This window comes from Balaenoptera borealis, assembly GCF_965194805.1.
Source record: "Balaenoptera borealis genome assembly, contig: HAP1_SCAFFOLD_2071, whole genome shotgun sequence".
NCBI lineage: Eukaryota > Metazoa > Chordata > Mammalia > Artiodactyla > Balaenopteridae > Balaenoptera > Balaenoptera borealis.
This window is the reverse complement of record NW_028122199.1, coordinates 29,330-46,993: the sequence shown is the minus strand read 5'-3', so window position 1 is coordinate 46,993 and position 17,664 is coordinate 29,330. Positions and strand designations below refer to the sequence as shown.

The following is a 17,664-nucleotide window of genomic DNA, read 5'->3' as shown; positions in this document are numbered from 1 at the left end:
TGAGGCCTATGGACTGGACAACTGGATAAGGGCTGGTTGGCCAATTGCTGCTCTTGACTGTTGTAAATAAATATAGAGGAGGAGAGAGGTGCCCAACAGAAGGATTAGGATGGCAGTAGGTATGGTATGTCTAGCAAAAAGGGAATAGGGATTAGAATTGGGTGACATTGATCTGTAGTTTAATTCAGAAGTATCTCCTTCCCACCCAAAAGCCTCACTTTGGGTTGAGAGTACACAGGAAGAAGGCAGACTTCTAAGAAGAGTCTGAATAAGACCGCACCTTCTGGAGTCCCTTTCTCAGTTCCTATTTGTGAGTAGTAATATATTACAAATTATTCTAGTAATAAAAAAGCATCATGTGGGCTTCCCTGGTGGCGCAGTGGTTGAGAATCTGCCTGCTAATGCAGGGGACACGGGTTCGAGCCCTGGTCTGGGAAGATCCCACATGCCGCGGAGCAACTGGGCCCGTGAGCCACAACTACTGAGCCTGCGCGTCTGGAGCCTGTGCTCCACAACGGTAGAGGCCACGACAGTGAGAGGCCCGCGCACCGCGATGAAGAGTGGCCCCCGCTTGCCGCAATTAGAGTAAGCCCTTGCACAGAAACGAAGACCCAACACAGCCTAAATAAATAAATAAACTTATTAAAAAAAAAAAAAAGCATCATGTGGTTAAACAATAACAGAGATCGCATTGGCCAAATCTGGACAAAAGGAACATTCCAAAGAATAACATTATCATTATAATAAGGTATAACATAGTTAATTTTAAAAAAAGCACATGAGTTCATAATGATACTCAAAATGAAAAGTGGGGGAGCTCTTCTTTATAGAATAATGTCAGCTAATAAATGCAAAAGGAATGACAGAATTAGGAAAGTGTCATTTTGCAACTATCAATGTAATAATCGATTCAGACAAGGATTATCACTGATGCACAGTTGGGTGAAGAGTTGTTTGAAAGTAGGATCTTCACTGATCCCAAACTCTCACCCCACATATTATTTATCAATTACCAAGGGGAAAAATAACTTTACAATGGAGAGATATGGAAGATACCACCTTAGTCAAGTGATCAAACTTAGCACTGGGCCACCTGAAGTGCTGAAGTATGAAGAATACATCACCTATATAGTATTCTTTCCCAAAATGTTTACTTTGAATCTAATGAGGAAACAGACAAATCCAGATTGTGGGGCAACTTACAAGACAACTGGCTCAGACTCTTCAAAAATGCCAACGTCATAAAAGACCAAAAAAAAAAAAAAAAAGGAGGGAAATATTCTAGATTAAAGGAAACAAAGACACGACATGCAATGCCTAATCTTTAATTGGACCCTGTATCAAAACAAAACAGACTTAAAGAATGTTATTGGCTTCTGGCCAAGATGAAGTAACAAGGTCCAATTTTTTTTTTTTTTTTTGGGCTTTCTCTAGTTGTGGCAAGCGGGGGCCACTCTTCATTGTGGTGCGTGGGCCTCTCACTATCGCGGCCTCTCTTGTTGCGGAGCACAGGCTCCAGATGTGCAAGCTCAGTAGTTGTGGCTCACGGGCCTAGTTGCTCCGCGGCATGTGGGATCTTCCCAGACCAGGGCTCGAACCCGTGTCCCCTGCATTGGCAGGCAGATTCTCAACCACTGCGCCACCAGGGAAGCCCCAACAAGGTCCAATTTAACCTCCCACCTGAAACAATGAAAATATCAGACAGAACATATGAAACAACAGTTTGCAAGAAACTGGACCTCACGCAATAAAGTTCATTGATCCCCAGGAGACGGGAAATAAATGAAGTGATCCCTATAATTGCCCTAACTTACTTCTCTGAGAGAGTTGCCAGGTCATGGTACAGGGAAGAGAAGTCCAGGCAGAGACTGGTGGACTCCCTGACTGAGGAAATGGAGCTGAGAGTCTGGGAAAACCAAGGTAACTAGAGTTCACAAAGCAGAGTATCAGAGAGAAAAGAAGTGCACAGACAAAGAACTCTGGAGATATGCAGAGGGATCTCTTGAGAATTCAACAAAGTATTGGTCAGTACATTTGTGTGAGGAATCCCTTGATGCCAGGAAAAGAACCACATGAAAGGATTAATAATAAGAATAACTGGATATCACACAGGGTTGTAGGAATAGTACCTGTTCCTACAAGTCAGACTGGAAAACCTCATGATACTCAGAAAGGACTTGTCTCAGTAGGTGCAAATAACGAGCTCCAGACTAAAGGCTACTTGGACTCCTACCCAAGGAATCTTAAAAGCTAGACCTAAAAGAATAAAATTGTTCTGAGTAACTTAATTTCACCCAAAACAAAGCCCAAGCATTTTACAGGAATATAAATATATATAGCACACAATAAACTAAAACTCACAATATCTGGGATCATATGAAAAATTGCCAAGCATGCAAAGAAGTAGGAAAATGTGACCCATACTGAGGAGAAAAGGCAATCAATCAAAACTAACCCATCATCTATACAGATGTTAGAATTGGCAGAAAAGAACATTTAAAAAGTTATTATACATGAAGAAAAGTTATTATAACTGTATTTCATATGTTAAAAAACCCAGACTAAACCCTGAAAATGTTAAGTACAGGCATGGAAAATGTAAAACAGACCCAAATTGAGCTTCTAGAGATTAAAAACAATGTCTAAATGAAAAAGACATTGAACGAGGTTAATGGCAGATTAGACACTGCAGAAGAAAGGGTCAGTGAACATTAAGGCATAGTAATAGAAACGATCCAAAATGAAACAAAAAGAGTAACAAAACAAAACAACAACGAAAATGAATAGAGCATCAGTGAGTCGTGCAACAACTTCAAGTGGCCTAATACATGTGTACCTAGAGTCCATGAAGGAGAGGAGAAAAATAAAAATTTGAAGAAATAATAGCCAAAATTTTCCCAAAATGGTAAACACTATAAACTCACAAAGTCAAGAAGATCAATGAACTTTAAGCATAAGAAACATGGACAAAACTACACCAAGGCACAAAAAATAGTCAAATTGCTCAAAACCAGCAATAAAGAGAAAAATTTAAAAGCAGCCAGAGGAAAAAACTATACACTACATACAGAGGAACAAAGATAACAATGACAGCAGAATTCTTGTTGGAAACAATGTAAACGAGAACTCAGTGGAATAACACCTTTAAAGTAGTGAATTGAATTCTATCAAGCTAGAATTCTATACCCAGATCTGTCAAAACAAAAGCAAAATAAAGACTATCTCAGACATACAAAAGCTGAAAGAATTCATTACTAGCAGACTTTCACTATAAGAAATGTTAAAAGAAGTATTTTTAAGCAGAAGCAAAATGACACCAGATTGGAATATGGATCTACACAAAAGATTAAGAATACTGGAATTGGGACTTCCCTGGTGGTTCAGTGGTTAAGAATCTGCCTGCCAATGCAGGGGACACAGGTTCGATCCCTGGTCCAGGAAGATCCCACATGCCGCGGAGCAACTAAGCCCGTACGCCACAGCTACTGAGCCTGCACTCTAGAGCCTGTGTGCCCCAACTACTGAAGCCCACGCACCTAGCGCCCGTGCTCTGCAACGAGAGAAGCCATCCAATGAGAAGCCGGTGCAGCGCAACAAAGAGCAGCACCTGCTCGCCACAACTAGAGAAAGCCCACGCGAAGCAACAAAGACCCAACGCAGCAAAAAAATAAATTAAAAAAAAAAAACTTAAAAAAAATTTTTAAAGGATTTTAGTCATTCGATATATGTCTCTGACCACAATGGAATTAAATTAGAAATTAACAAATCCGAAAAATCTCCAGATCTTTGGAAACTAAACAACACACTTCTGAGTAACTTTGTGGTCAAAGAAGAAATCAAAAGGGAAATCAGAAACTATTTTGAACTCACTGAAACTGAAAACATAATATGTCAACATATGGGATATTGCTAACGCTGTACTCAGCTTCCTCAACTTCCACCTTAAACTGGAAAAACGAGAGCAAATTAATCACAGAGAAGAAAGAACACAATAAAGATCAAAGTAGAAATAAATAAAATGCAAAACAGAAAAATACTATAGATATTAAAAGGATAATAAGAGAATATTATAGAATGCTTTATACCAATAAATTCAAGATGAAATGGACAAATTCCTTGAAAGACATGCGCTACTAAAGTTTATTCAAGAATAAAGATACTAAAGAAATTGGATGTGCAGTTTAAAACCTTCCAACAAAGAGAGCTTCAAGTCCAGGTGGCTTAACTGAGAAATTCTACCGAACACTTAAGGAATAAAATAATGCCAATTCTACACAAACTCTACCAGAAAGTTGAAGAGAAGGGAATACCTCCCAACCTATTTATAAGGCCAACTTTCACCGTATCAAGATTACACAATGACATTACAAGAAAACTATAGACCAAAATCTCTCATGAACACAGAGGCAAAAACTCTTAACAAAATTTTAGCATATCAAATCCAATAATATATAAAAAGATGATACATCATGACCAAGTGGGGTTTATCTCAAGAAGGAAAGGTTGGTTTAATATTTGAAAATCAATTTACCCAACTTAGTACACTAAAAAAGAAAAATCAGGACGTCTCTGGTGGGGCAGGGGTTAAGAATCTACCTGCCAGTGCAGGGGACATGGGTTTGAGCCCTGGTCGGGGAAGATCCCACATGTCACGGAGCAACTAAGCCCGTGCACCACAACTACTGAGCCTACGCTCTAGAGCCCGTGAGCCACAACTACTGAGCCCATGTGCCACAATTAGTGAAGCCCGTGCACCTAGAGCCCGTGCTCTGCAACAAGAGAAGCCACCACAAGGAGAAGCCTGCATACTGCAACGAAGAGTAGTCCCTGCTCGCCACAGCTAGAGAAAGGCTGCGTGCAGCAATGAAGACCCAATGCAGCCAAAAATAAATAAACAAATTAAGAAAAGAAAAGAAGAGAAAAATCGCATAATCATTGCAATAGATGCTGGAAAAGAATGAAAAAAATCTAACATCCATTCCTGATTAAAGAAAAAAACAGCCCTCAGTAGACTAGGAATGGAAGGAGACTTCCTCAACTTGATAAATGACTTCGACAAAAAACCTAACATCATATTTAATGGTGAAGGACAAAGTACTTTCTCTCCAGGATCAGGACAAAGGCAAGGATGTCTGCTCTCATTACTTCTGTTTCACATTGCACTGAAGGTTCTAGCCAGTGCAATAGGGCAACGAAAAGAAAAGAGATATTCAGAATGGAAAGGAAGAAGTAAAACTATCTTTATTTGCAGATAACATGATTATGTAGAAAACCTGATAGAATCTACAAAAATGCTACTGGAACTAACAAATGAGTTTGTCAAGTTTGCAGGGTACAAGATCAACATACAAAAAGATTAATTTATCTCAACAAACAAGCAGAGATCAAAGTTTTAAAATACTACTTATAACAGAATCAAACATATAAAATACTTAGAATAAATCTGACAAAAGATGTAAAAGACTTGCACACGGAAAAGTGTAAAATATTGCTGGGGGGAAATTAAGGAAGACCTAAATAACTGGAGAGATATAATGTATTCATGGATCAGAAGATTCAAGATTGCTAAGACATCAATTCTCCCCAAATTGATTTATAGATCAAAATCCCAGTAGGCTTTTCTATAGAAATTGACAAGCTAATTCTAAAATTCATATGGAAATAAAATTTAGAATAACTAAAACAACTTTGAAAAAGAACAAAGTTGAAGAACTAACAGTAACTGATTTCAAGGCTTATGAAGCTACACTTTCAAGACATTGTGATAGTAGTGTAAAGATAGACAGAAAGATCAAGGGAACAGAATAGAAAGTTCAGAAGTAGAGAGATGTGGATAACTGACTTTCGGGTTCAAAGGCATTTAAGTGGAGAAACGATCGTCTTTTCAACAAGTGATGCTGGAACAATTGAATATCCAGGTGCAAAAAAAAAAAAAAAAAAATGAACTTCCATCCAAACCATGTACAGAAATGAAGTCAAATTGGTTTAGAGATCTAAATGTAAAACATAGAACTAAAAAACATAAAACTATAAAACTTCTAGAACAAAACAGGTGAAAAATTTTATGACCTTGAGTTAGGCAAGATTTCTTAGATACAACACCAAAAGCATAATCCATAAAAGAAAAAAATAGATAAATCAGACACCATCAAAATTAAGAATTTCTGCCCTGCAAAAGACACTCCTGAGAGAATGAAAAGATGAGTCACAGAATGGGAGAAAATACTTAGCAACTTACATATTGGATAAAGGACTAATTTCCAGAATATATAAAGAACTCTCAAAATTCCAGAAAAGTACAGATAAAAGATTCAGAGATACAGATGCAAAATAAGCATATGAAAAGCTGTTTCACATGATTAATCATTAGGGATGCTACAGTGAGATACAACTACACACCTATTAAACTATCTAAAATTAAAAATACTGAGCATAGCAAGTGTTGGCCGCAACGTGAAGAAAATGCAACTCTCAAACGCTGCTGGTAGAGATGTAAAATGATCAAACCACTATGGAAAATAGGTATTTTTTAAAAACGTAGACATACACTTACCAATGATCCAGCCATTCTACTTGCAGGTATTTACCCAAGGGAAATGGAAGCATACATCCATACAAAGACTTGTACACAAATATTCATAGCAACTTTATCTGTAGTAGACAAAGACTGAAACAACTCAAATGCCCATCAATGGTGAATAGATCAATTGTGGTACATCCATATAATGGAATACTATTCAGCAATAAAGAGAAATGAATTACTGATATATACAACAATATGGATGAAGATTAAAATAATCATGCTGAGTTAGAGGCCAGTTAGAAAAAAGTATACACTGTATGATTCCATTTACATAAAATTCTAGAAAATGCAAACAGAAAGCAGATCAATGGTTGCTTGGCGATTGGGAAGGGCAAGGAACGATGGGAAGGAAGAATTACAAAGAGACATTAAGAAACTTTCTGAGGTGATGGACATTTTGATTTTGATGATGTCTTCGTGGTGTGTATGTATGTGTGTGTGTGAACACAGATTACTGTATGTCAATTATACCTCAAAAAGCTGTTAAAAGAAATGATATTATATGAGAGAGACAATTGGGGAAATTTGAATAGCAACTCTTTATTAGGTAATATTATTGTGTAGGAATTTAATTTCTTCAATACTGTGTGTTAACAGTATTGTAGTTACATAGGGAAATAATTTTTAATATCCAGAGAGGAGGGCATCTAGCTGACAAGAGAGGGATCGCAATTGCGGCAGATGCTGTGGAAGGCTGAGGAAGATGAGGCTAGAGCAGTGACCAACAGATGTGACGGCGTGGTGAAGACAGTCATTTGTCAGCTGACCTGACAAAGACGGTTGGAACAGACTGCTAAACGCAGGGCCCTTTCCGCCTACTAATCTCATGCAATCCCCTCAGCTAGCCTTGGCATAACAGAAAGTTTCTATTAGCTTGCCATATTGGAGGGGGGATGGCACAATTTAAGGTGCAGTTAGTTGTGTAATAAACTGTCACAATACGGTCCTAAAGAAATAGTTTTTTAAACTGCAAGAAAATGAAACTTGACCCTTCCCTCACAACATATATGAAAGTTAACTCAAAATGAATCATAGACCTAAATGTAACTATACAACTTCTGGAAGAAAACATAGGAGAAAACCTTTGTGATTTTGGGTCAGACAATGGGGTCTCACACAAAGATTTCTTAGATAAGACACAAAAAAGCACAAACCATCTAAGAAAAACTGCTAAGGGACTTCCCTGGTGGTTAAGACTCCGAGTTCCCAATGCAGGGGGCCTGGGTTCGATCCCTGGTCAGGGAACTAGATCCCGCATGCATGCCGCAACTAAGAGTTCGCATGCCACAACTAAGAAGCCCATGAGCCGCAACTAAGGAGCCCATCTGCCGCAACTAAGACCCAGCACAACCAAATAAATTAAATAAATATGAAAACAAATTGCTAAATTAGAGTTCATCAAAAATTTAAAACATCTAGTCTTCAGAGACACTTTAATACAATGAAGATAAGTCACAATCTGGGAGAAGATATTTACTAAACACATATCTAGGAGAAAGGACTTTTTCCATTGCTTTTCATATAAAGCACTCTTAAAACTCAATATAAATATCCAATTAAAAAACGGATTTGAACAGACACTTCATTTAAAAAGATATTTGCACATGAATAGACACTCAACATCATCAGCTATTACAGAAATGCAAAATGTGGCAAAAACCACGAGATGCAACTACACACCTACTAGAAAGGTTAGACGTTTTTAGAAAACAAATATAAGGATCAGTTGAAGATGTGGAGCAACTGCAACTCTCATAGACTGCTAGTGGGAAAGCAAAATGGCACAGGCACTTTAGAAAACAGTTTAGCAGTTTCTTAAAAAGTTAAATATGCACTTAGCATATGATGAAGCAATCCCACCCTTAGGTATTTCACCCCAAAGAAATGAAAACATATGCTTGCACAAAACATATGTTCACACACACATGTGAGTGTTTTCAGAGGCTTTGTTCATAATAGCCAAAAAAAACTAGAAACAACTCAAATGTTCATCAAATGATGAATGCGTAAACAAACTGTGTATCCACACAACTAGAATACTACTCAGCAATAAAAAGGAATGAACTACTGACAGGTGCAACAAAACAGATGACTCTCCAAAGAGACTGGCTAAGTGAAAGAAGCCAAAAACAAAAGGCTACATACCACATGATTTCATTTATAAGATATTCTGGAAAAGGCAACATTATACGGACAAAAATCAGATTGGTGGTTGCCAGGGGCTGGTAGCGGGAGGAGGATGGATTGACTACAAAGGGACATGAGGGGTCTTTTGGGAGTGCAGAAGTTTTCTTTACCTCAAATGTGGTGGTGGCTACAGAACTATACGTTTGTCAAAACACATCACACTGTATATTTAAAAATAGTGAATTTTGTTAAGTGAAAATTATACATAAATAAACCTGACTTAAGAAAATAATACAACAAACCTAAAAAAACAATTGAGTGAAAACAAATGTAAGAAAAATCAACTTACAGTTTTTCCAATTCAAGGGTCATCATGAGGATGCTTTCAATTGTTGTAAGTGCCACTTGTGTTGTTCCCATGTCTCTGAAGGAGAAGCCCAAACATGCATGATATAAAACCCAAAGACAAAAATTCTAAACTTAAAAAGATACTTAACATGTGATTACTTCAATTCTGGCTTCTTACTTGCCATACATGATAATTCCAAAGAGCTCTTATTGAAGAAATTTAAATTTGCATCATCAAATTAATGGCCTTGGTGCTGAACGGTACAATCATTTTTTATTATCCTAACTTCTCATTTTCAATTGCATCTACCTCTTTTGATCACTCTCTTTAAAAAAAAATAATGTACCCCTTATTCCTTTTTGCTTTCTGGGATAAATAATATTCCTACATGCATCTACATGTTCCATATCTATATGTGTTCTTCAACACTGTTCTCATTCTCTGCTGGCTGTCTTACCCATGTATATTCTTTCTTAATCGTTTTCTTTGCCAATAACTTTTATTTTCAATAACCCAGTTAAAATCTAAATTATGACTTTTTAGCCAAAGTACTCAATCTTTGACGAAAGTAAAAAAGAGCAGAAATTATCTCATGAGCCATGAAACTGTTGCAATACTTACAAATATTTTAATGCTGGCAATTTAAAAAGATAAGAATCTTCAACTGTTGTCAAAGGATTATGATTGAGAATTCTGAAAAATGGAATGGAATTTAAATTATCTGCATTTTCGATTACTTCCATGAAAGCTTATATTCATTTTTTTTTTTGGTACGGAACGTGAAGGTTTAAAAAAAAAATCATTTTCTGTCTTTACCCATAAATCACCCTTAGCATCTGTAAAACACTCTTTCATTGGGAACTACCCAGGTCTCTAGATGATAAAGTGGAGAAGAGAAACAAACAAACAAACAAACAAACAAATAGAAAAAAAAGTGGCTAGTAAAGACAAAATATGCCAAAGAACTTTTCAGGTTAAAAACCCTAGAAGTGACTATGCTGGTAGGAAGCCCTTGCTCTGTAAAAAAGTACTATTTCTAGTATCCTCCATAATTCAAGGTGTTTTTCTTTCATCTCTACAAATTTTTTAACATTTCATGATTTAAACTACCCAGTGAAAGACAAAAATAGGGCTAATTCCTTGGTTCTGGAGCCAAAGAAGAAGAGATAAATCCAAGAGGAACTGGTGAAAGCCATACTCCCATCACATAGTCCCATGCGTATTCCTGTATCATAGCCTTTGTTACTGTGTATGTAATCACCTGTTTACTTGTCAGTCTCCTAGATTGCCAGCAACTTGAGAGCAGGGACCACACTTTATTGTCATTATTATTCCTGTGCCTGACACAGTGCCTAATATTTACTAGGTATTTAATAAATGTTTGCTGAATAAATAAATAACATTTTGTTTATATATCAATAAAATAAACAAATTAATTTTGGGGAACAAAATTTTATTCCAAAATGCTGGAATAGATTTTCTTCTTAGTTCTTTCTTTCTTTTTCCTTAGTTCCTTAAAACAAATAAGGGGGGGGGGGGGAAAAACCCAAAAGAAACAGGAAGAAAGAAAAGAATATCTGACTTTAGGTTAACTCTACTCAAGAATTATTAACGTATTTTTGCGAATATTGTAAAATAATTATCAAAACTAATATCTTTTGGGTTGCCACGCATCTGTGATCAGCATTTAACATTTAATCCTCACAGTAACCTTATGTGATAGATATATTACCCCATTGTACAAATGAGGAAACTGAGGCACAGAGAAGTTATATAACTTGTCCTAAGTCATCAAGCTAGTAAGAAGCAGAGCTGGAATTTGAACTCAGTTCTGACTCTAAAGCCTGTGTTTAACCTGAATGAAAAAAAAAGTGGGGGGCGGGGGGGGGGTTTAAAACATCTGTTACTTTAACCGTAATTTTGAGAGCACTAAATATAGAAATACCTTTTCAAACTTCATCTACACATCTGGGAAAGCCTCTATGAGAATTATATTTTCTCTTTTTATTTATTTATTTATTTATTTCTCTTTTTATTTATTTTTTCCTTAATCATCTCCCATGATAAATATTTAATTAGCCTATGGTCATTGAGACTTTAGAGATTTTAAAAGATATTGCAGGAAACTCAGTAAAAATGATGGAGGAAGGACATCTGACAATTCATCCCTCCATAGAAGCAACAAGAACAAGAACAACAACAACAACAACAACAAAACTGGCAAAAATGGTCAGAATCAACTTTTTCGGAACTCTGGAAATTTAACCAACAGGCTTGCAGCAAATTGGGGAGCAATTTATTCAAGGAAAACAAATTAATTTCTGTAAGAACAATGAGATCTGTGTTGCTTGAACTTGTCCTTGACCTTTGCTCTCCATGCCAGTGGTAGCCTTGAAAAACAGCCCACATCCCTGGTACCAGGAGGAGCAGCATGGACTGGGAGGTCCTTCAAAGCCTCATTCCCAAAGAACTGTCATTGTTTTACATGTCTGGTGGTCCCCTGGAAGACCTCACTTGAAAGGCTTGCCTTTGACCTGACTGAGAGCTGTCTAGTGAGAAAAGCCTCTCCTCAGGTGGCATTTTTGGAAAACATTTTCAAGCAAATATTTTAACATGGCGGTTGCATGAGGCAATGGATAACAGTTCGGGGCAAAAAACAGCCCAACCGGAAAGCTTAAAAAGAAAAGCTGAGGAATGAGATGTCCACAGAGACTTTGAAATGTTCCAATGTATTCCTGGGAAACTGGAAGACCACAAGACATATTCCTGGGAATCTAGGAAAATAACTGTTAGCATTAATAAATGAGTTCAGCAAGGTTGTAGGATATAAGATCAATATTATTTCTACACACCAGCAATGAGTAATCCAAAAATGAAATCACGAAAACAATTCCATGTGTAACAGCATCAAAACAAATAAAATACTTAGGGAAAAATTTAACCAAGTAAGTGCAAGATTCACACTGAAAAGTACAAAACTGTTGAAAGAAATTGAAGAAGATCTAAATAAATAGAAAGACATGCTGGATTCATGGACTGGAAGATAATCTTATTAAAATTTCACTACTTCCCAAATCGACCTATGGTTCCATTGCAATTCCTATCAAAATCCCAGCTGACTTCTTTCCAGAAATTGCCAAGCTAATTCTAAAATTCATATGGCAATTCAAGGAAACAGAATAACCAAAACAATGTTGGTAAAGAACAAAGTGGGAGGACTCACACACCCTGGTTTCAAAACTCAGTTCAAAGCGACTGCAATCACAGTGTGCTACTGGAATAAGAACAGACATGTAAATCAATGGAACAGAATTGACAGTATAGAAATAAACCCTCATATTTATGGTCTACTGATTTTCAACAAGGGTGCCAAAACAATTCAATGTGGAAAGAACAGTCTTTCCACGTGATGCTGGGACAACTGTACATCCACACACAAAATAATGAAGCTGGACTCCTACACGTCACACCATGCAAGAAAATTAACTCCAAATGGATCAAATATCCAAATGTAAGAGCTAAGGCTGTAAAACTCTTAGAAGAAAACACAGGCGTAAATCTTTATGACCTTGCATTAGACAACCGTTTCTTAGATATGATACCAGAAGCAGAAACAACCAAAGGAAAAATAGATGAATTGGATTTTATAAAAATGAAAAAGTTTGTGCTTCAAAGGACACTATCAAGAAAGTGAAAAAACATATAGAATGGGAGAAAATACTACAGGTGGGAAGAATAAGATGCAGTTGGGAGAAGAAAAGTATAGTAGTTGCTAGGTGTGACAATCTCAAAATTTTGAACTCTTACAAATAAAACAGCCACCCTAAATCACAGACCCAAAGGACAGACCCAAGTTAGTTTTGGTTTTAGCGTTTGTGCCTTTCTAAATCTGAGAAGCTGCCAGGATTCTAGTACACAGCAAAAAGTGACGACAACACCCTGAAGTGTGTAAGCTTTTGTGTGTACATAGCTATTGAAAGGAGACCAATGCTAGTTGACTGGGGGAGCATTAGAGCGGCTCTGTGACCGCAGCTCAATTTGCCTTCATAGTGTGGCCACACCTACCTCATTGATACTCTCAACAATGGGGTAAACAATTCAATAGGGATAAGGCTTTGATTTTCCTCTTATTCTCTCTTAGTGCTTATGTTCTTGGTACAATATTGATGTACCACAGACAAGCCAGCATGTGAATGTCCTCTGTCTGGTTAAGTTATATAGCCTTTCTACATTGTAGAGTCCTTCAGTTTCTAAAATCATGGAGCTTGTATTGCTAGGACCAGTGAAGTGACTAAAAGAATTTTTAAAAATAAGCCATCAGTCTGGACCTGCATAGGTGAATGAAGGAGAAACACTTTAAAGTCAGAAAAAAAAGTAGACTTAACATTTAGGATTATCAACCACTGCTGGTTTTCCATAATATATTTCATTCCTGATTTTATCTGAAAGAGATACGATTACTACCACCATTCAAAAAGTGGTACTTTATTAATTAATAAGCTCTTAGCTCATCTTTGAGGTCGATTTCGGATTTCAAATAGACTACCACACTGCTAACTACTTCACCTGATGTTTGTCAATAACATAGAGGCTTCATTCAAGAAACCTACTGACTTATAATTACCTGAAACCCGGTGATGAATCAAGGTTTTGTGGGGCCTGAACCTCATCTACTTTGGGAAATCCTGTCTAATAAAAACATGCACAGTTATGAATACAAAAATCGCTAGGACCCCTCTCAAGACCTTGGAAGGGACCTATGCAAGTGAGGAGCCCTGAAGCCTAAGCTTCATTGAATTCATGATAAATCCACCTCAGCTGGGGCCCTTTGCCAAACTTATTTAATGCAGGCAACTTATAAACACCCCAGTAATATGTCATCATAGGTAGTAAAATGACTTAACTCGAGGGCGGCATCTTCCCTTGGTGGCTTGCCTTTGGAAAGAGATGCAATAAAGTCTGTATCTCACCATGGCAAATGTTTCCTGAAGCCAATTAGCTTTGTCTATTAGAAAGACTTAGCCCAAAACAAAGACTTAGTATACTGTGACAATCTTTTGAAAGTAACTGTGAATGAGTTTTAGGAGTACAGTACTAATTTATTTCCAACACCAGATAGTTTTGATTCCTTCACTACCTTTTTCTGTCATTTAAGAGGAACACAAATTCAAAAGGAACAAGTTGGTGCCTCTTCCATTACAAATCTTTTCTAACCGACCACCCATTGTCTACTTCATCACCCCCCTCCTCACCTTGTTACCCTGCTGCACAGATGCTAGAATGGCTCTCATATATGTTTTCCCATCAACATCCATCTTTCTCCTTCCAGGATGAAAGCTTCTTGGGGACAAAGTCCCTGCCCTATGCGTCTTTGTATCCCCAGCACTTAGTACAGTGCTGACACACAGTGGGCATGGCACTCAGTGAATGTTTCTGAAGGAGTTCATTAATTTTTAAACTGTGATTTATTTATTTATTTCCACAAGGTATTTTCCTGTGTTGCCTACATAACTATAGTGAAACTCTGATTCTTATAAGGAACTCTTGGTGTTATAGGATGTTTAGGAAACGAGGTGAGTTTAAGACGTTGTATTGACGCTACTAAAACCTCCTGGTGAAGGGACCTCATGAGCCTGCTCTCCGGTGTGCTGGCAAAAGAAAAACTGACCCTCGGTGCTCTCTCCCCAAGGTAGGCATCAGCACACTAACAAGGAAAAGGAAGGAGGCCGCTAAAGATAGGCATCTGCAGGAATTGCTAATCCAGCTCCAGACACAGCCTCAGCACCTTCATTAACCCAAAATGAACTGTGTGAAACTGGATTTCTGAACCACAAGACAGGTAAGAGAGTCTTTTCCAAAGCCAGGTGTAGAAGAGCTCTTTACCTTGAGTCTAAAATCGCCTTCGGGCCATTGAACGTACCCACTCTCATTTCCTTGTGCCATGAGAAATCACAGAATTTTTGAGCTGAAAGGGTGTAAAACCCACACTCCTTACTGAAGAGTAGTCAGCAAAGAAAGTATATTGAATTAGGCTACAGCAATGTATTTTCTTTGTATTTCTCACACTACAGCTGAACACAAACAACGTCTTTTTCCACACCTCAAAGCTTCCTATTGGCCACAGATAATTCACTTCAGAGATATATGCTGTTTGAAAAATAATGTTCTGGGTGGCTGGGGAGAGCCCTGTGGTGGGCGTTCAGGAATTCTTTCTGCTTTACCTTTTAAAAGAGCTAATAATGGTTGGGGAAGCACCCACACCTTTTGCTCGCTGACGAATTCGGTGCTAAACTTAGCTCTTTGCAGCTCTGTGTTGCATACATTTTAAGCAGTTAGGAACTTTGCACATGAGCAGGAATCAAAGTGAAATTCAAAAGTGGAACTTCATGGACCATTCGCATATCGGAGAGACATCAGTGGGATTCCATGACAATGCTAATTTGAGTGTTTTTGCTTGGTGCCTTTTATTGCCCGTGCCAAAGATCAGTACTATGGAAAGCAGAGCGTTTCATATATATGAGTTAAACAAGTCTCTTGGCCTCTTTGTGCCTTAGTTTCCTCATTTGAAAAAAAAAAAAAAAAAAATGGCTCTCAAGACATACTTTCCAGAATTCATACTGGGCTTACACCCAGCTAACCAATAACTGCATGATGCTTTTACACACAGTTTTTTACACGTATTCATCTTCGATTTCACTTACAACTTGTGTAAAAACTGCATTCCATGCCAGGCCTGAAACGTTCCAAAGCTCAGTTCTGTGAGTAAATTGCAACTAAGATTTCTACAAAAAAAGACACAAGCAAAAGAAGAAGAAAAATATATATTCTTTCAGAACATTTATCCTTTGGCAATAATTCTAATTTATATATGATGAAACATAACAACACTACTCCCTCCATACACTAAAGAAATCTCACTGTGGAAGACATTATGATTTACACTTTCATGATTATATATGTGGTGCATTAGATACAAAATAGTAAATGCTCATTAAATACTTGTGTTAAGTGATCTTTATTTCTCTAGAAAGGCAGCACTATTGACATTCTGGGCTGGATAATTCTTTGCTGTGGGAGGCTCTCCTGTACACTGTTGGATGTTTAGTAGCATCTCTGGCCTCTGTCCACTAGATGCCAGTAGCATATACAGTTCTGACGAGCAAAAATGTCTCCAGACACTACCAGATGTCACCTGTGTGCAAAATCACCCTGGTTGAGAACCACTGCTCTATAATGATTCACTCTGATCTGTGTAATAATTCTCACACTAATCTTTGCTAGAGACAAAAAGGATTTGCTACAAAATTTTAGTAGTAATTTTAATCATATTTCAAAATGAGTAACAAATTAATTTTATAAAAAATTAAGCTTTACAAAAATTCCAAATATAATGAAGTTATACTTGTAACTTACATAAACTGCACAAAAGGTAGTGGTTCAAATGTACGTCTTTCGATAGACTGTATTTTATTGCAGGATAAATCTCTAGGAAAAGTAAAAGGAAAATATTGCCTCAATTAGCTATTAGATATCTAATTAGTAGGAATAACTAGTAGACTTTAGAATGATAATAATAAATAAGAAGCTTTGGTCTAAACTCCAAACCTTAGGAATTATTACTTGAACCTTCCAGAGCCCCTAACCCTGCCTTCACCTCTCTTAAGAGTCTCACCTTCAGGATCTTCATAAATTAAATATACAACTATGGATCTTGATAGATTTTGGAGGTAATCTTTCCCAAGAGCAGAAGCATTGATTAGATTCCACCTTTCGTGGTCTCACCAAATTCTGGATTATGAGCTCAAAGTTTTTATCTCTATATATCATTATAATTTCCAATATTAAAAGGAATATTCTTATATTTACACACCTCCCAGTATAGTTCTGTTTTTCTAGGTCAATTCATTACCAGAAGAAATAAAAGATACCCTTTCACACAACTTGAAAGGAAGTTACTTCTCTCATTAATATGTAACTTTAATTCAGTATTACACTTTCTATCATATTGACTTTTATTCGAAAATACCTACTCTTGACTATAGCTGACTATCTTATTTCCATTGATTCCAGCTTAGTCTCTCATTTCACCTGGATGGGTATAACTGTCTTCTGACTGGTGTTTCCATCTCTACCCTCTCCCTTTCTAAGCCATCCTCCACGCGATCACCAGATTAACCCTCCGGAAGTGGTTCTCATATACCAGCATCACTTGTGAACTTATTGAAGATACAAATACTCAGCCCTACTCTGGACCTCTTGAATCAGTAACTATGGGGGTGGAGCCTGTGTTTTCACAAGCCCTCCAAGTGGTTGGTTCTGTTGCAGGCTAAAGCTTGTCCTAAAGCACTGCTGTGGTAACATGGTAGCTTGACATGTTATCCTTGGCTTGGCCTCCAAAGCCCTAGATGATCTGGCTCTAATCTCCTACTCTTCCCACTTGTACTCTACAGGTACTCAGAGTATTTTTCCTGTGTTTTGCCTTTCTCCCACTTTCCTTTTGCAAGCTTATTCTTCCCAAGTTGTCTGTCATTGATACCCAACGGCCCTTCGAGGTCCCGTTTAAACAGCATTGCTCTAGTAACATCTTCCCGGATCCAATTTGAAG

At 37.4% G+C, this 17,664-nt stretch overlaps 1 pseudogene across 1 annotated transcript in view; it reads right to left on the bottom strand.

Annotated features, from left to right (window-relative positions):
* Positions 1 to 17,664, bottom strand: part of LOC309622306 (leucine-rich repeat-containing protein 37A2-like) — a 54,553-nt pseudogene that overhangs the window by 11,048 nt on the left and 25,841 nt on the right. The window contains exons 8-11 of the transcript in view: positions 16,473 to 16,544; positions 15,761 to 15,841; positions 9,681 to 9,752; positions 9,060 to 9,134 (exon numbers count right to left, since the gene is read on the bottom strand). The product of the transcript in view is annotated as a leucine-rich repeat-containing protein 37A2-like (transcript). The remainder of the gene's footprint in view (positions 1 to 9,059; positions 9,135 to 9,680; positions 9,753 to 15,760; positions 15,842 to 16,472; positions 16,545 to 17,664) is intronic.